General features: G+C 43.7%; 1 protein-coding gene across 9 annotated transcripts in view; it reads right to left on the bottom strand.

Annotated features, from left to right (window-relative positions):
• Window positions 1–16,334, bottom strand: part of FOXN3 (forkhead box N3) — a 400,969-nt gene that overhangs the window by 120,041 nt on the left and 264,594 nt on the right. The window lies entirely within an intron of this gene.

Here is a 16,334-nt window from a genome sequence, read left to right as displayed (position 1 = left end):
CTAATTTCTTCATAATTTTATGACTTTATGAGGCAAAGAACTCCCATCCCTGTCTTCTGAGATCAACAGGTTTTTCAGCACTTCCTAGTGCCACCTGCCCATTATAAATGCGAGCTTGCCTTTCCTGGCTTTTCTACCACCAAATTCTTATTATACAGATATGACCTTGATCAACTCCCTCCCTCCCCTGTCTTCTTGTTTCATATCCCGTTTTCAATTCCTTGGCTTAAAATGTTGCACCCCATATCCCATAAAACACTTTTCAGATATGTTACCACTCACAGTCCTGTAACAGGAGAGGCAAGAAAAGACGAAAGATTAATGTATCACAATGACACTTTATTACATTTATAGACAAGCATTTTCACTGTTTTAAGACACCCAGTGAAAAACTTTATAACCAAGCCGGTCTTGGAGTAGAAAGGAGGTGATTCTAAATCAAGGATTGGTTTAGATTAATGTTAGAAAGCACTTAGTCAAAATTGTTCCTACAGCCAGCCCAACAGGCAGCATAAATTACTTTCTCCAAGATAGAACGTGGCAAATGATACCGGTTAATGCATCATCAATCACCTTCAGCGTTAAAAAAAATTAAAAAGTTTGTCTAAATAATAAGTTTGTAAGTTTGGCAAACACGGACACACACACACAGAATAAGAAATCTGAAGGACTACCCGATGAATGTTTCTAGAGTCCATCAGGGTCTCTAGTGATGCAGGGGAACAATACTGTTAACAGGAAGGAGAAATGCCAGTGACACGTTCTGTTGACCAACATTTCGTCCCCAGAGGTACAAAGAGCACACCAGGTATGGGGACATGGTACATGGCTGGTGAGGCGTAGAGAAGGAGGAAGAAAAGTGCTACAGCACACAAATACATCAAAATAATGTCAAACGTGTCAGAAAACACACAGTATGAACCTTGATGTAAATGATAAAACTTTTGTTTTATTGTGGTTCGGATCCACTCTACTCAGAGTAAGTGAGGATAATGCATCTCAGCTATGGCTTTTCCTGCAGCCTTGATCCTCAGCTCCGGCTGCTGTGGCCTCTGAGTGGCCAGGAGCTGCGCAGGACAGCGGGAGATCTGGCCGGGGTCTCAGGGCTGCAGGATGATGGCAGCAAGCTGAGCTCTCTTCTGTATGATTCCTGTCCTATTCCGATTTGAGGCTGTTAAGGCTCATAGCTGCATGAAGAATAATGTGCGTTAAAATGCTTAAGATTATCTTTGAACAACCCCAGCCAGCTCCTGGGATCTCACCATCTGATTTTTATAAGAAAGCAGGAAATAGCCAGCTGGCTGTGGCCAACACTGAATCACCTGATTTCTAAAGATACTTAAAAACTGAGGAGTTCACGATAGAGGAGTTGGCGCTTCTGGAGAATTCGATAATTGACTATTACTGCAGGAGCCTGAATATCTAGCTCACTTCCCTCCAAATCTCCTCTTCATTCTGACCTTGATTTGCCTGAAAACTGAGTAGACGCCAGGGATGGAGTAAACGTGCGGAACGGAGGACGGGTAAATCCAGTGGTGTAGATAAGGAAAATTCTCTGTATGATAGAAATCTACTTCAAGATTTCTACAACATCCTTTGAATGTACCTAAGTCACCGATCGCTATTCCGCTCGTTCTGCTGTGCTGCCAGTGTAATCCACACTCTCACAGTGGAGATAGGTCTGGAGTGGCCCACCTCCTGCTCTGACGTAGCCCCTGTTGTGATTGATGCATTCACCTGTGGGCTCGATTCCTGCCATGCTAATTGCAAAGCTTTTGAGCTCACTGGCCCCATATTCTACACTCTTCTTTGGTATGGTCCCTCCAAGTGACATCTTCTAACTGTCAGGAGATTCAAGGATTTATTAAGAGCTTGTTGAAAACTGTGCTTGGACATGGAAAGAAAAATTAGAAGCCATAGTTTATGGCCTCTAGGAGCTTACTGTCATACTTAGCTATCTCCAACCTCTTGTGACTCTATCTAAAGAGACTAGAAATGCTTGTGGAAAGGCCAACGGTCATGGGCCTAGGGGCTACAGGTTGGGGAGAGAGCAAACTGATTTTTTTCCTCCATCCGGAGATATCCCTGGCTCACCGGGCTTCAAAGCTCAAAGTTAGCTTTTAAAAAGTATATAAAATTACTTAAAAATGTATAGCAACCACAGTAATTCAGAGAAGCTAGTGGTCGAGGTCTTTGTGGGAGTATCTCAGGCCACTCTGGAAACCACTCATTTGTGTGGCAAATCAAGGAGGGGAGGGTGGGTGGTCTGTGCAGAGCAGGATGGGGGACTCTCCACACTCAAGTCACCTAAACGCCAGTGAACTTGTAAATAGTCCCTGCCATGGGAAGTGGCCACTAGGGCCCCCTTCAACCTACCAGAGTGGGTTTTAATCACGTTACAATGGTGCTCACACTGCTTGAAGACAGGATACCAAATTACCATGTACAGAGCACAGTGATCAACACTTTTCCGTGGGATCCTCCGATCCCATGAGAGGGCAAGGCAGAACCCACTGTCCCCATTCTTCAGGTGATGGAGGGACTTGTCCAAGTCATCACATGGCTGGTCAGTGATCAGCCCAAGACCAGCCCACTGTACCACAAAGACACACGTCAATGGCCCCGATTTCATTTCTCATCGTCCAGCTTTCTCTTCCAGTCTTTCGGCACCAAACCCTTAGCTATCCTCCTCCATGGAAGAAGGCTGTGGACGGTATTTCACTAGGAATCTCTCCAAGACAAAATCCCAGGCTAGAAAAAGCAATCAGGCTCACCAGATGCGAAAGACAGACACGTGGGCTCATATCAGCAGAAACAATACAACGCTGGCGTCACAACTGTCTCACTTCAGCTCTAACAAAATCTCATGACCTTCAGCACCAGAAGCCAAACCCACGTGTGGCAAAGGAAGTCGAGCAACAGGTTAAGAGGGCCTGGCCTGCCAGCAAAGGCAGTTTGTCAACTGGCATTTGAGAACATTGATCCAGCTGATCATTAAGACCAGAGCTGAGCCAGCAAATCCCAAGGGAAGTGCCCTACCATCCCACCAGCACCTGCCAGAGACTCAGAGCTCTGTCTCTCCCTGGGCCTCACACACTCAGCTGCAGTTCTTCCAGCTCCCAAGGGGACACTGTAGGTCAACAGGTCGTCCGGCCCTAAGGTGGCTCTTGGCATAATGATGCCATCTGTCATGCGACACCCATGAGCTGCCATCATTGTCAGAACCAGATGAACTCTAACCAAGACCCTGGGAGGTTCTGGCAAGATCCACACCTGTTTTCACCAGCCTGGACTTTCTGTGAGTCTAAGAAAAGAAAATTAGGAAAAGTACTTCTTTTCTAAGTACTTTTTAAAAAGTATTTTTTGTCTAAGAACCCGGCTGCCAAATGTGAACGGGTTGATCTGAAAGAGAGAACAGGGTACTGCAACACGGATGAACCCCAAGGACATCATGCTAAGTGAAATACACCAGTCACAAAAGGACAAATTTCAAGTTCATAGAGACAGAGTAGAAGGGGAGTTCCCAGAGGCTGGAGGGAGGGGGGAGTAGGGAGTTGTTTAGTGGGTACAGAGTTGCAGTTGTGTAAGTTGAAAAGAGTTATGGGGGTTGGTTACCCAATAATGTGAATGTACTTGACACTACTGAACTGTACACTTAAACGGCTAAGATGGTATATTTTATGTTATGTGTATTTTACTACCACAACAAAAAATTTTTACTGTAAAATGATAGAGGGAGAGAGAGAGAGAGAGAGAGAGAGAAAGAATGAATACAGGAAGGACCCCAGAAGAAGTGAATCAAAGGCTAAAGAGTTTTGGGCAGTGAAAGATCAACCTACATGCTGCGTTTCTGAAGGTCCCCTGCAGTTAGCATCTCTGCCAGAGTGGCCCAAAGTACACTAAACAACAGAAAGGGATGTGGTGAGACCAGCCTATCCTAACCTGGTCCTTACAGAGGCCAGAGCTTGCCTGGTAGTCTTCAGGCAGCTGAGCAGATCTCTGACATATTCTTAGCACTAGAAACAATGCGAAGGCAGTCCCCTTGGATGTGTGAAATCTACCATCAGACTGTGTTTCTCCAGGAATAAAACAGTCAAAGCAGTTGTAATGAAGGGGGAAATTCCTGAAAAAATACTTGGAATTCTACTGTTAATTCTAACTGTGGATTGATCAACAGAATGTCATAGGAAAACAAATACGACCCACACCACGTACTAACACAGACACGCTGGGTGAAAGATGCCAGTCTTGAAGTTTGGAATGCAGGAATCAGACGTGTGTGAGATGGTCTCAAGTTTCACAAAACACCCTTCATAATTTGAGACGCATCACTGAAGAGTCCAGTTGAAAGTTCAGAAATCTCAGGGACTTTTACAACCTTCCATACAAAACCGGACTATACTGACATTCAAAGAGATCTCAGTGGCCACCTGGCTCCATCCGAGCTGTGGTGGGGACAGCACAAGATTTGGACTCAAGGAATTTGTCTGTTGAAAACACAAGCTGAGGGCTTCCCTGGAGGAGCAGTGGTTAAGAGTCCGCCTGCCGATGCAGGGGACGCGGGTTCGTGCCCCGGTCCGGGAAGATCCCACATGCCGCGGAGCAGCTGGGCCCGTGAGCCATGGCCGCTGAGCCTGCGCGTCCGGAGCCTGTGGTCCTCAACGGGAGAGGCCACAACAGTGAGAGGCCCGCGTACCGCAAAAAAAAAAAAAAACACACAAGCTGAAAACAGGTCTCAATTCCACTCCTACAAACAGGGAGCAGTTACAGCATGTAGTGCTGGAGAATTAAATGAGATGATGCATGTACAAAGGACACTCTGTGAACTGCAAATATCCCAGTGGTTGTCTTGATTACAAGAAAACTGCAGTTCAGAGAAGTTAAATGATGTGCTCGGTGCCAACACTTCCTCCTACATCCTGTGGACTCACCCAGTTAGGCTCTTGGCTTCACTTCTGTGACAGAAGAGCTAACCACACCTTCATCTTCCCCTTCCCCTTAAGGATGCTTTGAGATCATCTCATTTGCAAACGTTCCTCCACCCGAAGTAGCAATGAACACTTTCTAAAAATCAATAGGCTGGAAGAAGCAGCTTCACAGATGCCATCTACTCCAAAGAAAGCTAAGAAAAAGACAGCTCTGCCCAGAATCCCGCATAGATCCAAACTATTAAGTACGGCTGCCCACAGTGACCTTTCAGGGTCAGGCAATCAAGAGGCAGAAGAGACCAGGTGGAAACGTATCAGGACTGGCCAATTTTCAGAGGCTGACAATTATTGGGAAGGCATTACTGGAGTGATCAGACAAGAACCAGCAAGGACCACAAAAGCCACAACGGAGAGTGTGGCAAGATCTCTCTGAAGGCAAAACTCGGATCCTGGTAAGAAATGGAATGGCTTTGTCACCTTCGCCAATGTTAAGACTGGAGAACTGGGAGATTGGGATTGACATATATACACTAATATGCATCAAATGGATAACTAATAAGAACCTGGTGTATAAAAAAATAAAGTTAAATTTAAAATTTTTTTAAAAAGACTGGAGACTCATCCTGTCTCCAACTGGATCAACCTGCAAAGCATTCCTGTGTGCCCATCACAGCCAAGGGTACGCTAGGCTGCAGCGGATGGGGGGGAACGGCTGTGAGACTCAGACAGGGCTGGCTGCTCTGGAGCAAGAGCTACTGGGCGATTTTAAATACATCAATAATGTTCCACGAAGTATGCCATGAAGTTTAGGGTTTCCCTCCTCAGACACGTTTGAGATGTGCTGCTGACCTGTGACAGGGTTTCTCAACCTTGGCACTGCTGACCTTTGGGGCTGGATCATCTTTGTGGTGGGGGCCGTCCCGTGGGTGCTAGGGTGTTCGGCAGCCTTCCTGGCCTCTACCCACTAGATCCCAGCACCAACCCTCCCCAGTTGTAACAAATAAAAATGTCTCCAGAAACTACCATGTGTCCTCTGGGAGATAAAATGGCCCCCAGCCAAGAACCATTACCCGATGGTCAGCAACCCGACTAAGCGGCCCTCACTCTTCTCTCCACTCGCCAAGTCCCAACACCCCCCCTCCCCGCTCCATACCTCATCAGGCAAAAACGTCACCTCCTCTTTTCTAAAACCAAAGCCATTCCTCACAAGCTCACTCACCCTCCATTATTACTACCTGTGTCTGCACCTTCTTCTTTGCCAAAGCAACACCCCTATTGCCCTCTTTTCCTCCGGCATCTTTCCTCCTGCCATTATTCCTTGTCTCCCCTCCCCTCCCCCTTCCAGGACTTCTCAGCTGACGCATCATCCAACATCACCTAGTGTCCAGATCCTCCTCTTGGCCCCCATGACCCTGCCACGCACTCACCAAGCACAGGAGCTGGGCGACAGTGCCCGACCTCCGCTCTTCTGCGTCATGTGTCCCCGGACTGGCTGCAATCCCCTCACGTCTGGGTCATCAGAGGCCCCTAAGCCACCCCGCCGTTCAGGGCTAAGGGCCTTGATGGCTCTACAGCCCCTCTCCCCTGCCCACTCCATGCCCGCCCACGTGCACGCATATGAGAGGCTTACTTTATTATTATTTTTTTCTAATTACATAAACTATCACTTTTGACATTATCTCTTTAAAACCCTTTCCAAGTTTAGCCTCACAACACCCAGCTAGCCTGGCTCTACTCCTCCCACTCTCCTTTCTATGAAATCTGCTAGCTCTCTGTCCAGCCTTACCCCCATAAGCATGGGTATCCCTAGAGTTTTAGCCCTCTCTTCTTCTCTATTCATTCTCCTTTGTTAGGAGAGTTCATAAACTCCTGGGGAATCTGGCTTTTCCAATTCTGTATCTCCAGCTGATCTTGCCTCCAGACTCTGGAATGTATTTCTGGCTGCATCCCCCCGGGCCACATCAATTCAAATGAGGGAGCCAGTTTCCCACCTCTGTTTCCCCTGCTGGTCCCCACGGGCACTTTCCACACTGCCCTGGATTTCCCAGTGTCTCTATTGGTTCTCTAGGGCTGTCATAACAAAGTACCACAGATAAGTATCTTAAAACAATAGAAATTTCTTCTCTCCCAGTTGTGGAGGTTAGGAGTCCAAAGTCAAGGATGGTTCCTTCTAAGGGCTTTAAGTGAGAATCTGTTCTATGCCGCTCCCCTAGTTTCTGGTGGTTGCAGGCAATCCTTGGCCTTCCCTGGCTTATATATGCATCACCCTGTCTCTGCCTTCATGTTTATATGGCATTCTCCCTATGTGTGCTTTCTGTGTTCAAATTCCTCCTTTTGATATTGGCTTAGGGGTCCACCCTACTGCAGTATGACCTCATCTTCACTAACAACTGCAATGACCATATTTCCAAATGAGATCATATTCTGGAGTGCTGGGTGTTAGGACCTAACATCAATATATGAAGTTTTGGAGGGGACAACTCAGCCCACCACAGTGTCTGTGATTGTCTCCCTTTACACACGGTGCACTCACACTCCCTGACACACTGCGACATCTGAGTCTGTCTTCTCCTAAATCCCTACCACCTACGGCAATGCTTGGAACTTGGCTGGTACCTGTCAATGCTTGTTGAAAGAATACAAGTTACCAATTAATTTAACTCAGCATTCCTCAAAAAAAGAAAAGAAAATGACCCAGCTTTTGGTGATTGCCTGTAAAATGTTCAAGTTAAAAACTCTGGTGCTCATGGAACCTTCTACAGGATAGATCATATCTTGGGTCACAAATCAAGCCTTGGTAAATTAAAGAAAATTGAAATCTTATCAAGTGTCTTTTCTGACCATAACGCTGTTAAGACTAGATATCAATTACAGGAAAAAATCTTTATAAGATACAAACACATGGAAGCTGAACAATACACTACTTAATAACAAAGAGATCATTGAGGCAACCAAAAAATACCTAGAAACAAATAATAATGAAAACACAACGACCCAAAACCTATGGGCTGCAGCAAAAGCAGTTGTAAGAGGGAAGTTTATAGCCATACAATCCTACCTCAAGAAACAAGAAACAACTCAAATAAATAATCTAACCTTACACCTAAAGCAATTAGAGAAGGAAGAACCCAAAAAACCCACAGTTAGTAGAAAGAAAGAAATCATAAAGATCAGAGCAGAAATAAATGAAAAAGAAATGAAGGAAACGATAGCAAAGATCAATAAAACTAAAAGCTGGTTCTTTGAGAAGATAAACAAAATTGATAAACCATTAGCCAGACTCATCAAGAAAAAAAGGGAGAAGACTCAAATCAACAGAATTAGAAATGAAAAAGGAGAAGTAACAACTGACACTGCAGAAATAGAAAGGATCATGAGAGATTACTACAAGAAACTATATGCCAATAAAATAGACAACCTGAAGGAAATCGGCAAATTCTTAGAAAAGCACAACCTTTCGAGACTGAACCAGGAAGAAATAGAAAATATAAACAGACCAATCACAAGCACTGAAATTGAAACTGTGATAAAAAATCTTCCAACAAGGGCTTCCCTGGTGGCGCAGTGGTTGAGAGTCCACTTGCCGATGCAGGGGACACGGGTTTGCACCCCGGTCCAGGAAGGTCCCACATGCCGCGGAGCGGCTGGGCCCGTGAGTCATGGCCGCTGAGCCTGCGCGTCTGGAGCCTGTGCTCCGCAACGGGAAAGGCCACAAGAGTGAGAGGCCCGCGTACCGCAAAAAAAAAACAACTTCTAACAAACAAAAAACAACTTCTAACAAACAAAAAGCCCAGGACCAGATGGCTTCCCAGGCGAATTCTATCAAACATTTAGATATGCTTCTCAAATTCTTCCAAAATACAGCAGAGGGAGAAACACTCCGAAACTCATTCTACGAGACCTCCATCACCCTGATACCAAAACCAGACAAAGATGACACATAGAAAGAAAACTACAGGCCAATATCACTGATGAACATAGATGGAAAAATCCTCAAAAAAATACTAGCAAACAGAATCCAACAGCACATTAAAAGGATCATACACCATTATCAAGGGGTGTTTATCCCAGGAATGCAAGAATTCTTCAAATACGCAAATCACTCAATATGATACACCTTATTAACAAACTGAAGGAAAAAAACATATGATCATCTCAATAGATGCAGAAGAAGCTTTCGACAAAATTCAACACCCATTCATGATAAAAATCCTCCAGAAAGCAGGCATAGAGGGAACTTACCTCAACATAATAAAGGCCATATACGACAAACCCACAGCCAACATCGTTCTCAATGGTGAAAAACTGAAACCATTTCCACTAAGATCAGGAACAGGACAAAGTTGCCCACTCTCACCACTATTATTCAACATAGTTTTGGAAGTTTTAGCCACAGCAATCAGAGAAGAAAAAGAAATAAAAGGAATCCAAATCGGAAAAGAAGAAGTAAAGCTGTCATTGTTTGCTGATGACATGATTCTATACATAGAGAATCCTAAAGACTCTACCAGAAAACTACCACAGCTAATCAATGAATTTGGTAAAGTAGCAGGATACAAAATTAATGCACAGAAATCTCTTGCATTCCTATACACTAATGATGAAAAATCTGAAAGAGAAATTAAGGAAACACTCCCATTTACCATTGCAACAAAAAGAATAAGATACCTAGGAATAACCTACCTAGGAGACAAAAGACCTGTATGCAGAAAACTATAAGACAGTGATGAAAGAAATTAAAGATGGTACAAACAGATGGAGAGATATACCATGTACTTGGATTGGAAGAATCAACATTGTGAAAATTTCACAATTTGTGTGTAAACACAAAAGACCCCGAATCGCCAAAGCAATCTTGGGAAAGAAAAATGGAGCTGGAGGAATCAGGCTCCCTGACTTCAGAGTATACTACAAAGCTACAGTACAGTACAGACAGTATGGTACTGGCATAAAAACACAAATCTAGATCAATGGAACAGGATAGAAAGCCCAGAGATAAACCCACGCACATATGGTCACCTTATCTTTGATAAAGGAGGCAAGAATATACAATGGAGAAAAGACAGCCTCTTCAATAAGTGGTGCTGGGAAAACTGGACAGCTACATGTAAAAGAATGAAATTAGAACACTCCCTAACACCATACACAAAAATAAACTCAAAATGGATTAAAGGCCTAAATGTAAGGCCAGACGTTATAAAACTCTTAGAGGAAAACATAGGCAGAACACTCTATGACATAAATCACAGCAAGATACATTTTGACCCACCTCCTAGAGAAATGGAAATAAAAACAAAAATAAACAAATGGGACCTAATGAAACTTCAAAGCTTTTGCACAGCAAAGGAAACCATAAAAAAGACGAGAAGACAACCCTCAGAATGGGAGAAAATATTTGCAAATGAAGCAAGTGACAAAGGATTAACCTCCAAAATTTACAAGCAGCTCATGAAACTCAATACCAAAAAAAGAAACAACCCAATCCAAAAATGGGCAGAAGACCTAAATCGACCTTTCTCCAAAGACATACAGATTGCCAACAAACACATGAAAGGATGCTCAACATCACTAATCATTAGAGAAATGCAAATCTAAACTACAATGAGGTATCATCTCACACCAGTCAGAATGGTCATCATCAAAAAATCTACAAACAATAAATGCTGGAGAGGGTGTGGAGAAAAGGGAACCCTCTTGCACTGTTGGTGGGAATGTAAATTGATACAACCACTATGGAGAACAGTATGGAGGTTCCTTAAAAAAACTAAAAACAGAACTATCATATGACCCACCAATCCCACTACTGGGCATATACCCTGAGACAACCATAATTCAACAAGAGTCATGTACCACATTGTTCATTGCAGCTCTATTTACCATAGCCAGGACATGGAAGCAACCTAAGTGTCCATCGACAGATGAATGGGTAAAGAAGATGTGGCACATATATACAATGGAATATTAGTCATAAAAAGAAATGAAATTGAGTTATTTGTAGTGAGGTGGATGGACCTAGGGTCTGTCATACAGAGCGAAGTAAGTCAGAAGGAGAAAAACAAATACTGTATGCCAACAAATATATATGGAATCTTAAAAAAAAAAAGTTCTGAAGAACCTAGGGGTAGGACAGGTATAAAACACAGATGTAGACAATGGACTTGAGGACACGGGGAGGGGGAAGGGTAAGCTGTGACAAAGTGAGAGAGTGGCATGGACATATATACACTACCAAATGTAAAATAGATAGCTAGTGGGAAGCAGCAGCATAGCACAGGGAGATCAGCTAGGTGCTTTGTGACCACCTAGAGGGGTGGGATAGGGAGGTTGGGAGGGAGACGCAAGAGGGAGGAGATATGGGGATATATGTAGATGTATAGCTGATTCACTTTCTTATAAAGCAAAACTAACACACCATTGCAAAGCAATTATACTCCAATAAAGATGTTAAAAAAAAAAAAAATCTGGGATCTCAACCAAGGTTCTCTCCTGAACCCCCATCTGCTGTCATCCATTCCTGCCAACCCCTTCTTTCAAAAGACTCTTGCAATTTCCCTTCCTTTGTGTTTCTACTCTACTGTGTCAACTCATATGCAGATGTTCCCACTAGCATCCTAATAGGTCTGCCCATCTCCAGTCTTTCCCCCAACCCCAGTTTTCCTTGCCTAATACCTTTACAGTCTTCTCAGAGCACAGTATCTTCCTGAGCTCTCCCCTTGGTTTGCAAACTGTTCCCCAGGGAACCCCCAGGGGGTGCCTATAGTGCTGCCAGTGGTGGGCGTGGGGGATGGGTGTCTAGGTGAGGTCCTGCACCAATGTCTACAAAGCATCTCATACTATGTATAAAACAGGTAACTAATGAGAACCTACTGTATAGCACAGGGAACTCTACTCAGTGCTCTGTGGTGACCTAAATGGGAAGGAAATCCAGAAGAGGGGATATATGTATACATATAGCTGATTCACTTTGCTGTCCAGTAGAAACTAACACAACACTGTAAAGCAACTGTACTCCAATAAAAATTAATTTTAAAAAAAAGCATCTCATTTTTCATGTGTCTGACGTGTTGAGTTTCCACATAATTTTTCATTTGAAGAGCTTGATGGTTATAAAAGTGGGTGAAAACCAGTAGCTTATAGGGCAGAGTTAAGTCCAATAGGTTCTCTGCCCCAAGAGGCCTTTCTATTCCTTCTCAAACGTTCCCCCTGATCCCCAACATACCACCTGAGGCAGGTCTCCAGAACACACTCGTACCCCATATATTTCTATGACCCATTCAAGCCAACTTGAAGCAGGAGGGAAGGGGGCAGGGCACAACCTTTAAAAGAATGACAGCCATTGAGGACACAACGTCAACTGGTTAGAACCAACTAGGTCCAAGATGGTAGAAGATTCGACTTCCAGGGGACCTTGAGCCTCATTATATGCTCATTGGAATCCATCAGCATATGCTAACTGACACACCCACCAGTGCCATGACAGTTCTGAGGCTAACCATAAAAGGTCAAAAAGTGGGCCGTGGCACCATTCCTGGAAATCTCCACCCCTTCTCCACAATATCCGTAGTTGGAACAATCCTCCCACTCATCAGCCTATGAAATTACCCAGCCCGGAAAAACGAACCGCCCCATATTCCGGGGCCTCTCGCCTTCTGAGATGGCCCACACTCTGTCTACGGAATGTGTTTCTCTCTAAATAAGTCCACTTCTTACCTATCACTTTATTTCTCACTGAATTCCTTCTGTGAGGGGACATAAAAGAACCTGAGCTTCATTAAGTCCTGAGACCAGGTGTGTGATCTCAATGAAAAGACACTGGGTTCAAGTGCCAATCTGGGTTGTGTGGTTTCAGATTCTGTTCCCCTCTGCTGAAATGCCCTGCTCCCATGTTCTCTTTGCCTATTCAACTCCCATCCATCCTTTATGGTTCAACTCAAATCCCGGATCTTTTTCTGGTCACTCCTACACTGCAACCTCTCCCCACTCTGAATTTGGTAATTCCTGTATAGTACAGTCTATTTGGTAATTCCTGTATAGTACAGTCTATTTGGTAATTCCTGTATAGTACAGTCTATTTGGTAATTCCTGTATAGTACAGCTGATCATACTATGTGATATTTCCTGATCTGATGTCTTACACCTTTAATTCACGTTCCATAGGTGTGTGTCTTACCTTTCCAAAGGGCAGAAACCCCATGTAGGCAGAGACTAAAGGTGACTCCCCTCCTAGAATTTAGCCAAGTTCACTGTACACAAAAATTGTTGCTATTATTCTACTAAGTGATGGTGTAAAGTAGCAGAAGTGCTACCTGCATATCATAAACAGAATTATTTCACACAGTAGGATTTCTAAAAAATTCTCTTAGTAGACATAATTCTCTTACAAAGGAACTAGCCTATATAGTAACATTCCTTCTTCCACTCTCATCAACTCAGATAAAAACTTTAAAAATGGAAACAAAATTACAAATCTCATCTTTGATGGTAAGTAATATGTGAGGTAATTTGGATTACTCTTTTCTGTGATTTTTTGATTACGTAGGAATATATAAATAACTAGATAAGTACATGTATATTTTTGATAATATGGAATGCATGTTTGAGTATACCGAAGAAATTCTGCCTGAAGCTTGGGCTACAATTTTAGATGCATACAGCTCATGATACATCTTATGAACAGATGCAAAGGTGTTTATCATTATCTTTGTGCTACACAGTTTCTAATTTTACATATGAAAACCAAGGCATCATTCAGCATAAAGTACATTATTTGCATGATATATTTGCATTTGTAAAACACCCACATTTACTTTTACTGCTTAATGGGCCTGGTTAAAATGGGCCACTCTATATAAATGGAGCACACTGGTTCGCAACTCAATGGTGCTGATAAGAAAACGACTCCTTTTAGATGCAAATGAACCTACTAATCACAATTAAAATGGTGGAGTTGAGGAAAGCTGAGCAGCTGTTCCAAGAGCTACAAGTCTAGGGCCAGTTTGGTTCCAGCTTAATCTCAGGAGCAGCCTGGGACTCCCCAGAGGACAACTGCCCAGGGGCCAATGGGATAAACTTAGCTTTTTCAAAGGTGGTTGGGAGTGTTAGAGGTAGCTCCCGAATCTGGACTGACTGTGCAACTGTGGTCATCCGTCCAGTTCAAAGGACATAAGTGGTGCAGAAGGGAGGAGGATTGCATTTGTAAGACTCACAGAGGAAAGGCAAGACACAAAAAATTAAGTAACTGAGGCATCCCTTTGAAACGGTGTAGTCGCTATGGAAAACAGTGTGGTGGTTCCTCAAACAATTACACATAGAATTACCACAGGATCCAGTCCACTTCTGGGACTATACTCAAAAGAACTGAAAGCAGGAAATCAAAGAGTTGCTTGTACCCCCATGTTCACAGCAGCATTATTCACAATAGGTAAAGAGCGGAAGCGACCAGAGTGTCCATCGATGCATGAATGGATAAAGAGTACCTGGTAAATACATACAATGGAATATTATTCAGTCTTAAAAGAAGAAAGAAATTCCAACACATACTATAACACAGATGAACCTTGAGGACATTATGCTAAGTGAAATAAGCCTGTCACAAAAAGACAAGTACTCCATGATTCTGCTTATATAAGGTACCTAGAGTAGTCAAATTCATGAAAGGCAGAAAGTAGAAAGGTGGTTGCCAGGGTCTGTGGGGAGGAGGGAATGGGGCGTTGTTGTTCAATGGTTACAGAGTTTCAGTTTTGCAAGATGAAGTTAGTTCTGAAGGTGGCTGGCGGGGATGACTGCACCACAATGTGAATGTACTTAATGCCACTGAACTGTACACTTAAAAATAGTTAAGATGATAAATTAATATTATGTGCATTTTACTATAACTAATGAGAACCTACTATATATAGCACAGGGAACTCTACTCAATGCTCTGTGGTGACCTAAATGGGAAGGAAATCCAAAGAAGAGGGTATATATGTATACATATAACTGATTCACTTTGCTGTACAGTAGAAACTAACACAACATTGTAAAGCAATTATACTCCAATAAAAATTTTAAAAAATAAAAACAAATAGTAGTTAACTAGCTAGCTAGATAAGTAAATATACAGCTATTCCCTAATGGCCAGCCAGACACTCACGTAGGGCAGGTGGAGCTTCTGCTCCAGTAATAAGAGCTGGGTTGCCCACCTTCCTTTCTCTGACTCATCCATTCATTGAATAACATGTCTTTACACCTGCCATGGGGACACAGCAATGAAGAAACTATACTGTCCTCCAAGAGGCAGGGTCATGGCTGGCTAAACAGATAAAATAAAGAGTCCGTGGTTGTTCAGAGAACGACACACAGCTCTGGATCCTACTGCCCTTGGGTCCCTCAATTACTAAGCCATGAATCTGGACACTAGCAACTTCTGGACAACAACCCTCTTTTTGGGCAGAAACCATGGACAATTCCTCTCTTCCATGAGGCCTACCCTGATTTGATCTTTATCTGTCCCTTGTTTGAAGCCTGGCAGCCCCGCCATCAACACACAGACTTCAACACCAACTGTCCTGCCAGTTCTCCAGCTGCGTCCTTGGGGAAACTACAGACACCCCCAAAAGTGTCATCCATCTTGCTGGGTGCTCAGCACAGGGCATGGTACCTAGTACCTGCTCGATAAACACTGACTATTATCCCAGCCCAAAGAGCAGCCCCTCAATACACCCTTAGGTGCATTCCTGGGGGGTTGAAACCTGGAGGCTTTGTCATGGAATTTCTCTATCTCGGGGTCACTGCCCATGAATACAGACACCAAGACCCTTCAAGGAGCAGCTTGGATGAGGGTGCAGGTCTGGGATGCAGTGACCTAGGGTGGCACAGGGACAGTGTGGCCCTCTGGCCATGCTGGGCTGCAGGGGCATCGAGACTGAGGAACCCCAGCCCTTCTCTCCTTCCCTTGGTGGCGGTTTTGTGGCGATCTTGAACAATTGTGCAAAGAGGCTCCAGCTTAACAGGTGGAACCAGTTGGGGACCTGAAACAGTATCATGTAGCTGGAGACAAGTGATCTTTCCCCAAAATCCACTCCTTTAAGAGGATCACCTCTTGAGCGGAAATATCATTTTGTTTTGAACTCAATATCATTTTGCCTTGAAATCCTTAGGCCATCGCCCGTCACCAAGAAGCAGGAAGGGTCGGCCACACTCCTATCTTCTGTCCCAGGACTGAAGGGTTGTCCTGAGGCTGTCACAACCATGCACTGCACAATACAGATAATGTTAATAACGTTACCCATCGCCATTCCATTGCACTGATACAGCTTTCAGGGAAAAACCTCAGTAACAGAGACAAAAGTCACTATGACCTATTTATCTTTCAGGCTTGTGGAGATCAAGAGATATAAACGTTTAGTCGAAGTTTTGGACACA

The sequence above is a fragment of the Leucopleurus acutus genome, assembly GCF_964270905.1.
Source record: "Leucopleurus acutus genome assembly, chromosome: 1".
Classification (NCBI taxonomy): Eukaryota; Metazoa; Chordata; class Mammalia; order Artiodactyla; family Delphinidae; genus Leucopleurus; species Leucopleurus acutus.
Note: the sequence above shows the minus strand (reverse complement) of the source record. Positions and strands in the feature narration are given on the sequence as shown.